This window comes from Geotrypetes seraphini, chromosome 2, assembly GCF_902459505.1.
Source record: "Geotrypetes seraphini chromosome 2, aGeoSer1.1, whole genome shotgun sequence".
NCBI lineage: Eukaryota > Metazoa > Chordata > Amphibia > Gymnophiona > Dermophiidae > Geotrypetes > Geotrypetes seraphini.
Genome location: NC_047085.1, coordinates 454370029 through 454383154, shown reverse-complemented (window position 1 = coordinate 454383154; position 13126 = coordinate 454370029).

Sequence of the window (13126 nt, the reverse complement as noted above, 5' to 3'; positions counted from 1 at the left end):
GATTGGTGAGGCAAGATTTCCTTTGATTAAAACCATGTTGACTTTCTCTCATTAATCCATGCTTATGCATATGTTCTGTAATGTTGTTCTTTATAATAGTTTCTACCATTTTACCCGGCACTGACGTCAGACTCATCGGTCTATAATTTCCCGGATCACTTCTGGAACCCTTTTTAAAAATCGGCGTCACATTGGCCACCTTCCAATCTTCCGGTACAATGCTGGTTTTTAAAGAAAAATTACAAATTAGTAACAATAGCTCTGCAAGTTCAATTTTCAATTCTATTAGATCCTTCTTTTTCAAATAATCAATCATAAAAGATAAAATTCTAGCCTATAAGATATAGGGCTCCTTTTACTAAGGTGAACTAGCAGTTTTAGCGCACGCTTAGCGTGCGCTACAATGCCGCATGCGCTAAACATCAATGCCTCCACAGAGCTTGCATTAGTATTTTTTGTTTAGCGCGTGGTTAGCGTGCACTAAAAACGCTAGCGCACCTTAGTAAAAGGAGCTCATAGTTTCTGTTCTAATCTGTATAATTTTATTAATATTTTGTTAACCAAGTCGAGCCCTTCTGTTGAATGAATCAGTATAAAAAATGAAAGATTAGATTATACCATTTGGTCCAGGTGATTTGCTACTGTTCGTTTTGTCAAATTGACCCATTACATCATCCAGTGCTACTGAGATTTGTATGAGTTTCTCTGATTCATCAGAACTGAATATAATTTCTGGCACTGGTATCTCCTCCACATCTTCCTCAATGAAGACCGAGGCAAAGAACTCATTTAATGTCCTTGTCTTCCCTGAGCGCCCCTTTTATCCCTCAGTCATCTAGTGGTACAACTGGGACGGGTACTATTTAACTTATTTATAAATGATCTGGAAATTGGGACGATAAGTGGGGTGATTAAATATGCAGATGACACTAAACTGTTCAAAGTTGTTAAAACGCATGTGGATTGTGAAACATTGTAGGCAGACCTTAGGAAATTACAAGACTGGGCGTCCAAGTGGCAGATTAAATTTAATGTGGACAAATGCAAAGTGATGAATATTGGGAAGAATAACCCAAATCACAGTTACCGGATGCTAGGGTCCACCTTGGGGGTTAGTGCTTAAGAAAAGGATCTGGGTGTCATTGTAGACAATACAATGAAGTCTTCCACCCACTGTGTTGTGGCGGCCAAAAAAGCAAACAAGATGTTAGAAATTATTAAAAAAGAGATGGTTAACAAGACTAAAGATATTATAATGCCTCTGTATCATTCCATAGTGCGACCTCACCTGGAGTATTGCGTTCAATTCTGATCTCCTTATCTCAAGAAAGACATAGCGACACTAGAAAAGGTTCAAAGAAGAGTACCCAAGATAATAAAGGAGATGGAACTCCTCTCGAATGAGGAAAGACTAAAAAGGTTAGGGATCTTCAGCTTGGAAAAGAGAAGGCTGAGGGGAGATATGACTGAAGTCTACAAAATCCTGAGTGGAGTAGAACGGATACAAGTGGATTGATTTTTCACTCCATCAAAAATTACAAAGACTAGGGAACACTCGATGAAACTCCCAGGAAATACTTTTAAAACCAATAGGAAGAAATATTTTTTCACTCAGAGAATAGCTAAGCTCTGGAATGTGTTGCCAGAGGTTGTGGTAAAAGTGGATAATGTAGCTGGTTTTAAGAAAGGTTTGGACAAATTCCTGGAGGAAAAGTCCATAGCATGTTATTAAGACATGGGGGAAGCCTCTGCTTGCCCTGGATCAGTAGCATGGATGTTGCTACTCTTTGGGTTTTGGCCAGGATTGGCCACCGTGAGACCGGGCTACTGGGCTAGATGGACCATTGGTCTGACCCAGTAAGACTATTCTTATGGTCTTATGTTAATTGATTCTCTCCCTGGCTTTTTGCTTTTAATATACCTAAAAAAAAGTTTTACTGTGTGTTTTTGCTTTCAGTGCAATCTTCTTTTCAAGATCTCTCTTCGCTTATTAGTTCATTGCATTTGACTTGACATTCTTTTTGTTGTTTACAATTATTTTTAGTCGGATCCTTCTTCCATTTTCTGAAGGATTCTCTTTTATCTCTAATAGCTGCCTTCACTTCACTCGTTAATCATACTGGCAGCCATTTGGTCTTCCTTCCTCCTTTTTTAATACATGGAATATATCTAGTCTGGGCTTCCAGGATGGAACTTTTAAATAACATCCATGCCTGATGTATTATATATTTTTGACCTTTGCAGTTGCACCTTTAAGTTTCATTTTTACCATTCTCCTCATGTTATCATAGTCTCCTTTTTAAAGTTAAGTGCTGTGTAAACTTATTCCAGGGATTATATCAAATATGATCATGTTATGATCACTGTTATCAAGTGGCCCCAGCACCATTATGTCCCTCAAAGATTCATGTGCTCCATTAAGATTTCAGAGGTGCCTATTATATCTATCTTTTCATTTAGTGCAATATATTCTAACTCTCCCATCTTGTTTCATAGGCTTCTGGCATTTCTATACAGACATTTCAAACAGTGTTTGTCATATCTACTTACAATTTCCTCAGCAGTTGGCATAGATAATTTGCAATCTTTACAATTAGCCTGCTCTGAATTTAAGGAAATCTAGTCTACTGCAGCCTATATTTCAATCTCACTACCAGGATGCTCTGTCTTCCCTTTTATGATGATATCTTTTAAAGAAACCTTGTCCCGAACCATGCTCTTTTGAGTGACTTTTAGCCTTCCCCCAGTTTCTAGTTTAAAAACTGCTCTATCTTCTTTTTAAATGTTGTCCAGCAGCCTGATTCCACTCTGGTTAAGGTTTGAGCCCATCTTTGAGGAATAGGCTCCCTCTTCTCCAGTATGTCACCTGGTTCCTAACAAATCTAAAACCCTACTCCCTGCACCATTGCCTCATCTACGCATTGAGACTCCGGAGCTCTGCCTGTCTTTTGGGACCTGTGGGTGGAGCAGGGAGCACTTCTGAAAATGCTACCCTGGAGGTTCTGGATTTTAACTTGCTACCTAAGGGCATAAATTTGGCTTCCAGAACCTCCCTTCCGCATTTCCCTATGTCATTAGTACCCACATGTACCAAGACAGCAGGTTCCTCCCCAGCACTGTCTATAAGGCAAGTAACCCAGCAATCCTCATGTCCACCAACCACCCAGCTATCTACATGCCTAATGATCGAATGCCCCACTATAACAGCTGTCCTAACCCTTTCCCTCTTGGGCAGAAGCCCAAATGCAAGTCCTCAGTGCAAGAGAACATTGCATCCCCTGGTGGGCAGGTCCTGGCTACAGGGTTGCCTCCTACTTCACCAGGAAGATGCTCTCATTTAAGAAGACTTCCCTCCTCCAAGGCAGCACAGAGGCTGCCAGACTGGAGGTGTGACTTTTCTACAAAATCCCTGTAGATCTCCTCTATATACATCTCTGTCTCCCTTATCTACTCCAAGCCTGCTACTCTAGCCTCAAGAGATCGGACCCATTCCCTGAGTGCTAGGAGCTCTATATACCAAGCACACACATAAGACCTCTCACCAACTGGGAGATAATCAAACATGTGAGTTGGAATATGTATTCTAAGCTCCCCTAAGATTGCTAATTATATAATAGGTTATAGTAATGTTTACTTTTTATTATTATTTTGAAATGTTGTAATTGATAGGTTACCCTCTAGGGATTTCTCAGATAATTTCCTAGAGCTAATTACTAGCTAATTATTTATGTAGCCTTCTAATTGGTTCAAGGAACTACAAATCAGAGATCAGGCCAGGGGTGGGTGGGAGTTAAACACTACACAAGACTTTCCTCAACTTCTATCTGTGCTAATGCTCTGAGCTAATGCTCTGAAATGCTAATATACTAATCTAAATTAAACCACGTTTTATATATAAACCCTAATAGAGACTCTAAAGGCTACACTATTGACTAAACTGACTTTGCTAAAAAAGCAGAGTACTGAACTAAAAATGAAAAGAACAATGAAATAACCTCCTGAAGCCCAAGTTTTACCTTTTCCCAAGTTTGAATGCCAACAGGTAAGATATTCTAATGGAGTTTTTCTTCCCCTTAGCAGATCCTCTCTCAGCTCCTACTCAAGACAATTGTGGGAAGTGCCTAAGTGAACAAGACGGAAATACTGGCTGGTCATCGTTGGTAGGCTGATTTTTTTCTACAGAGCAGCATTATGCCAGTTTTTCAGCAAAATTGCAAATCCCTATTCCCCTGAAGATGCGCTTAACGAAACGGGGTTCTCCTGTAGGGATTTGCGATTTTGTCTGTTCCTCATACAGCTGGATGAAGAGCAGCAAAAGATAATTGGCGTTTTTGAGATCGTTGTTAAGTGTTGGCTGTATATATGGGACTCATTAAACTAGTTGAAAGACTCTGCAATTCCTGGTGTCCGGTGAGGAGGAGACCTATGCACTATTATATATACATATAAAAAAAGTAGCAGGTGGAATTTATGACCTATGACTGTTATGGGATCACTTATTATACTTGTACTAATGTATGTACTTGTGTTGTAGTGTTCCTAGTCTTTCGGGGCTTTAACTGAGGTCTTTTTCTCTACCTGGCTTGTTTCTTCTGTTTTGGTCTTCCATTACCTCTCAGATTCCAGAAGAGAGTGCACTTTGGGCAAATTCTATAAAAAGTGCCCAAAAGTTAGGCGCCTAATTAGGTACTGTTCAGTGCAATTCAAGTAAAATTGGGTGCTGTTTAATGAATCACACTGAGCGTAACCTATTTTGGAGGCGCCCAAGAAATAGGCCAGCTCTAGATATAACTAAAAATTAGGCACCTATCTGAGCGCTTAAGCAGGCTTAAGAGCAGTGATTCTGCAACAAGGCGCCTAACATGTAGCCACGCCCACACCTAACATGCCTATTTTTTTGAAGGCCGCCTAAATTTTTAGAGCCGCCTTGTTAAAGAATCGCGCTTTCTTGATAGGCGCCTATATTTCAATCAGTGCTGATTAAAAAGCTTAATTGAGCTTGTTGTTTAATTTAGATAGGCGCCTATCTAGTTGGGCACCTCCAAAATAGGTGCCTAACTTTAGGCGTTGGCTACAGAATTTGGGCCTTAATCCTTCCATTGTTCCAGGTACCGCAGTTAGATTGTGAGTCTGAAGGGACAGATGGTGAATATGCTTAAGAGTACCTGATTACTATTCAATGCAATCTAACTACTTTGGATGAATCTCTTCATGAAAGGCGGTAAATAAACATAGCAACCACTGTGGGAACTCATGTCAGCCATTTTGAATAGTGAGACTGCACAGAGCAGGAGCATAGGAGATTGCTCTTGCTCTGGCTCACCACTGGACCAGCAGGGCTTAAGGTAGGCCTGAGGAAAGGCATGTGTCGGATCTGAGACGGTGAAGACTTGAATATAAACTGAGACCCCCTATTTTAGGGCTATTTTTTCACCTAAAAATCTAGGTTTATATTTGAGTATATACAGTATTTCTATAGTGCTACCAGACATACACGTACTGTACAGAGTCACAAAGAAGAAATTTCCTGCTCAAACGAGCTTACAAACTAAACAGACAAGACAGACAAACAGGATGTCATGGATACAGTTAAGGGGAAAGGTTAATCTGCTTGCTGGGTTGGTGGGCAGTGGGCAGTGGGGAGTAGGGTTATGGATTGAAGGTTATATCAAAAAGGTGGGTTTTCAGTCTACATTTAAACAAGGGACAAACTCAGGTAATTTATTCCAGGCATAGGGGGCAGCTAGATGAAAGGAACGTTCTGGAATTGGAGGATAAGGGTACAGCTAAGAGCAGCTTATCTAAGAAATGGAGTTCTCTGGGAGGTGTATAAGGAAAGAGAAGAGAGGAGAGATATTGAGATGCAGCAGAATGAACACACTTGTAGGTCAGCAATAGGAGCTTGAACTGTGTGCGAAGGCGGATAGGGAGCCAGTGAAGTGATTTAAGGATAGGGGTGACATGAGTGTAGCCAGGTTGGTAGAAAATGAGTCGCGCAGCAGAGTTTTGCACAGATTGCAGGGGAAAGAAACAGCACTGCGGGAGCCCAGTTAGAAGTAGATTGCAGTAATCTATGTGTGAGATTACGAGAGTGTGGACACGGGTCCGGGTAGTATGTTCATAGAGGAAGGGGTGAATTTTGGTGATGTTATAGAGATAGAAGCGACAGGCCTTAGAAGTTTGTTGGATGTGCACAGAAAATGAGAGGTCGGAATCAAAGATGATTCCAAGGTTGTGAGCAGAGGAGACTGGAACGATTACAGTATTATTTACTGAGATGGAGAATGAAGGAGGAAGAGCAGAGGGTTTAGGAAGAAAGAGAAGCAGCTCAGTCTTGGACATGTTCGCCGGAGCGAGCAGCATCTTCCACTTGCTGGTCATGCCTACATTGGCTCCCTTCTGATGTCACTTCCTGGTCTCATGAGCAGCTGGAGGAAGATGCTGCTCGAGCCAGCGAACATTTCAAGAGATACGCAAGAGGCTGGGGGGGGGGTTGGGGCGCTCAAGCGGCGGGGAAGAGCGGGGGGGGGGGGGGGGTTCCCAAGTATCAGGGAAGAGTAGGAGTGCCGAAGGATAGTGGAAGAATGGGGGGCACATGGCATAGAGATTGCCAGATGCCACCGCCTTGGGTGCCAACCTCCCTAGCTAAGCCTCTGACTCTGACTGCATTATAATGAACTGTGCTATATGGATCTACAGTATATTTAAAATAAATGCAACGGGCTTTTCTGTGCAAAGCAATTCTGTCCTGGAAGAGCTTAACATTAATTTATTCTCACCCTCAAATGTTTGATGGATTAAGACTCATTTACTTTAACCATCATATCTCCACCATTTTTTCCAACTGGAATGTAAAATTGAACATTAGTGACTACAGGAAATCAAATCCAATAATAGTTTTAAATACAGATTAAAGAGAAAATGTGACAACATGAATCTCTTTGGCACCCACAGGTCACTGGGCTGGGCTTAGAGATAAACTCCCCCAGTGCCACTTGTTAAAATTATTCATCCAAAAAAAGATCTCAGCAAAGCCAGAGCTTGGCCTCTTATCCCCAGGGCTATCAGGCAGCTCACTAGTATCTTATGACTGACAGTGTAAGGGCTGTAGCTCAACCTTTGCCTGTCACCAATAACAAATCATTAAAAAAAAAAAAAAAAAACCACCCCGTAAGGACTGTTTACATTGTGTGCAGAGACACACATTTGGCTGCCCTCACACACTCACATGCTAAGCATTCCCCTTCTGGACTGTTTCCCCACCCCCATTCAACATTTTATCCTCTCTATTCCACTTTTTCTCCCTGTCTTCAATCTGATATCTCTCCCTCCACTCCATTTGCCCCACATTCCTTTCCTCAGAGTGAGCTCCATTTACCACCACTCTGTGTTCCATTCTACTCAACTATTTACTAACTCAGTCGCCGCTTCAGGGGGGATGTTATTTGTGGTGGGAGAGAGTGGACATCTCTCCCGCTGCTGGGGGGGTGGGGGAGTCAGCTGGCTTCCTAGCAGTCTCCAACACTACCATGCCAGAGTTTTGAACAGTGCTGTCACTATACCGGCACCTCTGGACCAGTCGCTGATTTTTGTCACCAAAAGCCAACACCGCTCTTAGAAAATAGCTCGGTAATTGTTAAGAATCCACCAGAGTGCTCATTTCAATGTTGAGCCCATTTGCATGTCAGTGTCGGAGACTGCTAGAAACCTTGCTAAAGACAGCTTTGAAGTTTTGAGAATCTGGGCCTAAGACCTTGCCCACTATCTTAACATCAGAATTTAGAACTGATATAAGAGTCCTCTGTTTTGTCTTTATTTTCCTTTGGGATAACTGATGTCCAGATCTCCATCATTGTGTTAGGCAAAAGAGCTTTTGTTAAGACACCATTAAGAAGGTCCCTCAGGGGGAAGGAAAGAGATTGGGACTTATGCTGAATGGGGCCATTCATCGTGGCCCTTTAAGAGCCGCCAGTTCAGTGTGGCCATTTCAGCACCGCCCTATTATCGCGGAAATGTTCAGTGCCGCCCTTCATGCTGGACTGAGGTGAGGTGGAGTGCTGGATCAGGGGGGTTGCTGGATCGAGGTGGAGTGCAGAAGGGGGTTATGCTGGATTGAGGTGAAGTGGCTTGCTGGATCAAGGACATGCTGGATAGGGGGCATGTAGGGGGCTCATCACCCCCCTACCACATGCACCATGACATGCTGATTCATGATGGAGTCCCAGGTTGCACTGAACAGTCCCGTGAAGAAAGCATGGTGCTGAACAGTCCCGTGAAGAAATGCCAGCTCTTAAATGGTGGAGATGAAAGGGTCATGCTGAACTGGCGACTCATAAATGGCCACAACATATCATCCTAGACCCAGACTTGTATGCCACCTTTTTTGTAGTTTTACAACCACTCTCAAAGCAGTTTGCATACAAGTACTTCAAACATTTTCAGTCTTCACCGAGGAAGATGTGGAGGAGTTACCAGTGCCAGAAATGGTATTCAAGTCTGATGATTCAGAGAAACTCAAATAAATCTCTGTAGCACTGGGTGATGTAATGGGTCAATTTGGCAAATTAAACAGTAGCAGATCGCCTGGACTGGATGATTTTTTTTTTTATTTTTTTTATTTAAGGTATTTATATACACCTATCAAAGTTATCTAAGCAGTTTACAATCAGGTACTCAAGCATTTTCCCTATCTGTCCAGGTGGGCTCACAATCTATCTACAGTGCCTGTGGCAATGGAGGATTGAGTGACTTGCCTAACCACTAGGCCACTCCTTCCTCCCAGAGTGCTGATAGAATTGAAAAATTTGAGCAAGTGCAAAGTGATGCATTTGAGAAAGAGAAACCCGAACTATAGCTATGTGATGCTGGGTTCTATGTTAGGAGTCATTGCCCAGGAAAAGGATCTAGGTATCATTGTTGAGGATACGTTAAAACCCTCATATCAATGTGTGGTACTGTCTAAGCAGGAATTATAAGGAAAGGAAAACATAAGAACATAAGAAATGTCGCTGCTGGGTCAGACCAGTGATCCATCCTGCCCAGCAGTTCGCTCACATGGCGGCCCTCAGGTCAAAGACTAGTGCTCTAAATGAGTCCAGCCTCACCTGCGTACGTTCCAGTTTAGCAGGAACTTGTCCAACTTTGTCTTGAAACCCTGGAGGGTGTTTTCCCCTATAACAGATGCCAGAAGAGCATTCCAGCTTTCCACCACTCTCTGGGTGAAGAAAAATTTCCTTACGTTTGTACGGAATCTATCCTTTCAACTTTAGAGAGTGCCCTCTCGTTCTCCCTACCTTGGAGAGGGTGAACAGTCTGTCTTTCTCTACTAAGTCTATTCCCTTCAGTATTTTGAACGTTTCGATCAAGTCCCCTCTCAGTCTTTTCTTTTCAAGGGAGGAAAGGCCCAGTTTCTCCAATCTGTCACTGTACGGCAACTCCTCCAGCCCCTTAACCATTTTATTTGCTCTTCTCTGGACACTTTCGAGTAGTACCGTGTCCTTCTTCATGTACGGCGACCAGTGCTGGATACAGGATTCCAGGTGAAGGCATACCATGGCCCGGTATAGCAGCATGATGACCCTCTACGATCTGTTCGTGATCCCCTTCTTAATCATTCCTAGCATTCTGTTCGCCCTTTTTGCCGCCACCGCACATTGTGCAGACGGCTTCATCGACTTGTCAATCAGAACTCCCTTTCCTGGGAGGTTTCTCCAAGTACTGCCCCGGACATGATGTATTCGTGCATGAGATTTTTGTTCCCGACATACATCACTTTACACTTATCCATGTTGAACCTCATTTGCCATGTCGATGCCCATTTCTCAAGCTTGATTATGTCACGTTGCAGATCTTCACAATCCCCCTGTGACTTCACTACTATCCTCTTCAGTAAATACAGACGCAAAAAATGTGTTTAGTTTGTCAGCGATGGCTTTGTCCTCCTTTAGCACTCCCTTTATTCCATGGTCACACGGCTGCACCTCAAATACTGTGTGCAGTACTGGTCGCCGTATCTCAAAAATGATATAGTGGAATCAGAAAAGGTATAATTTATAATTTACTAATCATTGGTTTAATAATATTTGTATGCATGTGTTTGTATGTTATTTTGTAATACACATAGGGCTCCTTTTACTAAGTGCGCTAGCGTTTTTAGCGCGCGCTAAAGTTTAGCGCACGCAAACAACGTGCTAAACAAAACATACTAATGCAAGCTTTATGGAGACATTAACATTTAGCGCACGCAGCATTGTAGCGCGCATTAAGCGTGCACTAAAACCGCTAGTGCACCTTAGCAAAAGAAGCCCATAGAACTTGGCTATGCAGGATATACATGTTTTAAATAAATAAAATAAAATAAATATAGAGAAGGGTGACAAAAATGATAAAAGGGATGGGACTCCTTCCCTATGAGGAAAGGCTAAAGTGGCTAGGGCTCTTCAGCTTTCAAAAAATACTAGGACTAGGGGGATATTTCCTTTTCCTAGGTTCCTCATCAGAACAGTAGAATCACTGCCACACAAGACACATGGTCTGAAAAAGTAATACTTATAATATTGGCAGAACAATGCTGAAAATGCAAGGAACCATCTAGGACAGTGGTCTCAAACTTGCAGCCTGGGGGCCACATGCGGCCAGCCAGATACTATTTTGAAGCCCTTGGTATGTTTATCATAATCGCAAAAGTAAAATAAAGTACTTTCTTGATCATATGTCTCTTTAGCTATAAATGACAATATTATTATTAAGGCTTAGCCAAAAGGAAAGATTTATAAACTATGAAGAGTTTTACCTCATGCAAAATTGTCATTTCTTTAATAAGATATTAACTATTTTTTTCTGAGGCCCTCCAAATACCTACAAATCCAAAATGTGGCCCTGTAAAGGGTTTGAGTTTGAGATCACTGATCTAGGAGTATGTAGTCAATATAAGAATATGTTTCATTGGGACAGAAAATGAAATGTATAGTCTCATCCACCTGGATGCAGCTCCCGCTAGACGTCATATTCCCCCAGGGCTTTAAGGAGGTCCCTGAAGAGCCCTCTCTCCTACAATTATTTCCTAGTTGTATACACATAGGGATTATGCAGAATAATAAAATTACTCTCCACAATAAGCTTGCCATCTTGAAATGTCACTAATTTAGGAACTATCAACTGAATAAAAATACAGATTGTCTATGTTAGTGGAAATATTTCTATTTGTAATCTGTGAACCCTTGTTTTGTATTTGCTGAGGATCTGTATGTGTTTTGCATGTGACTGAGGTGTAGTATTCTGTTTACATATAGTTTCTGTGTAGAGATCTTTAGGAATACTAGTTGTTCTGTTTTACCAGTAGTAGGTGTATTGTATATGTTTACTCCTCCCCCTCCCTTTTACTAAACCATGATAGCGGTTATTAGCGCAGGGAGCTGCGCTGAATGCTCCCAGTGCTCATAGGAACTCTATGAGCATAGGAAGCAGCGCAGAGCATTCAGCACGGCTCCCTGCGTTAATAACCGTTATCGCGGTTTAGTAAAAGGGGGGTTTATTATATGTACCTTGTTTCTAGGAGTTAAAACCAGAAACCATAAGCAGAAGTCTTTTGGGGTGGACTGGAATGGTCACACATGTCTTCTTACCTTTCCCCCCTCTCCCTCCCTACATCAGCATTAAATCCTACCTTTGCTGGCAAGGATGCCCAAGCCCCACCAGCCAAAGCATTTTACTGCCCGAGCTCATTCCCTTGCTACCTGAGCAGTGAAGAAGTCAGCATCATGCTTCAGTCATTGATGCCGGCACTCCCAGGCGTGCTAAGGAGTACCTGAAGCATACCACTGACTTCTTTGCATGCTGAGTCAGACCAAGGATTATCAAGAATCACATCTTGTCTCTGACAGTGGTCAATCCGGATTACAAATACCCCAGAGATTCTAAAAAGTAAGTCTATTTATCATACCTCATTTCTAGGGATGAACAATGGCTCTCCCCAGTCTACCTCTTTTAAATCCCATTGTGTTAGCAGATGACCACCTTTTCTGGCTTAATTAAGTGCTGCATGAAAAAAAAATATTATTATTTATTTTCAATGTTGGTCATTAATTTCAAGAAGTGTTCTCTTGTTTTGGATTTGTTTCAAAGTTTAAACAATCATATCCTATTTAACCATTTCACCCCACTCAGGATCTGCGGGGCAAGGAAGAATATATCTAAAAAAGAGGAAGTTTTACTAATAAGTGATTTTAACATACCGGAGGCTGATTGGGTATCCCTATTGCGGGATTATCTAGAAGTAGGGAGATCTTGGATTCTCTACAAAAACTGTTCCAGTGGAACCCACACAGGATGGGGGTCATATTGGACTTAGTGCTTACAAACAGGGAAAGTGTTTCTGATGTTACAGTGGGTGATCATCTGGCATCCAGTGATCCCTGCATGGTATGGTTTAATATTGAGACGGGTATAGGGAGGGCTCATTCAAAGGTAAAGGTTCTAGACTTTTAAAAAATGAACTCTGTTCAGATGGGAGATTACATCAAGGAATTGTTATCTGGATGGGAACATCTGGAAAGAGTAGAAATGCAGTGGGCAAAATTGAAAACAGTTATTGTAAGGGTGACAGACCTTTTTGTGAGGCAAGTAAGTAAAAGGATGAGGAAGAGAAGGCCACTTTGGTTCTCAAAAGTAGTAGCTGAGAAGGTAAGGAATAAGACGTTAGCTTTCATAAACTACAAAAGATCGCAGAAAGAGGAAGACAGGGCATAGGATGAAGTTAAGAGGTGATAGACTCAGGAGTAATCTAAGGAAATACTTTTTTACAGAAAGGATGGTAGATATGTGGAAAAGTCTCCCGGAAGAGGTGGCAGAGACAGAGACTGTCTGAATTCAAGAAAGCACGGGATAGGCACGTGGAATCTCTTAGAGAGAGGAAGAGGTAATGGTTACTGAACATGGGCAGACTGGCATTTATCTGCCATCATGTTTCTATGTTTCTATATTTTTATCATATCTTACCATCTCAGCTGTCTTTACTCTAGCCAAAGAGCCTGAACCTGTTTAACCTTTCTTCATAAGGGAGATATTCTATCTTCTATCTCATTTTTGTTGCCCTTCTCTGAACTTTTTCTAATTCTACTTTATCCTT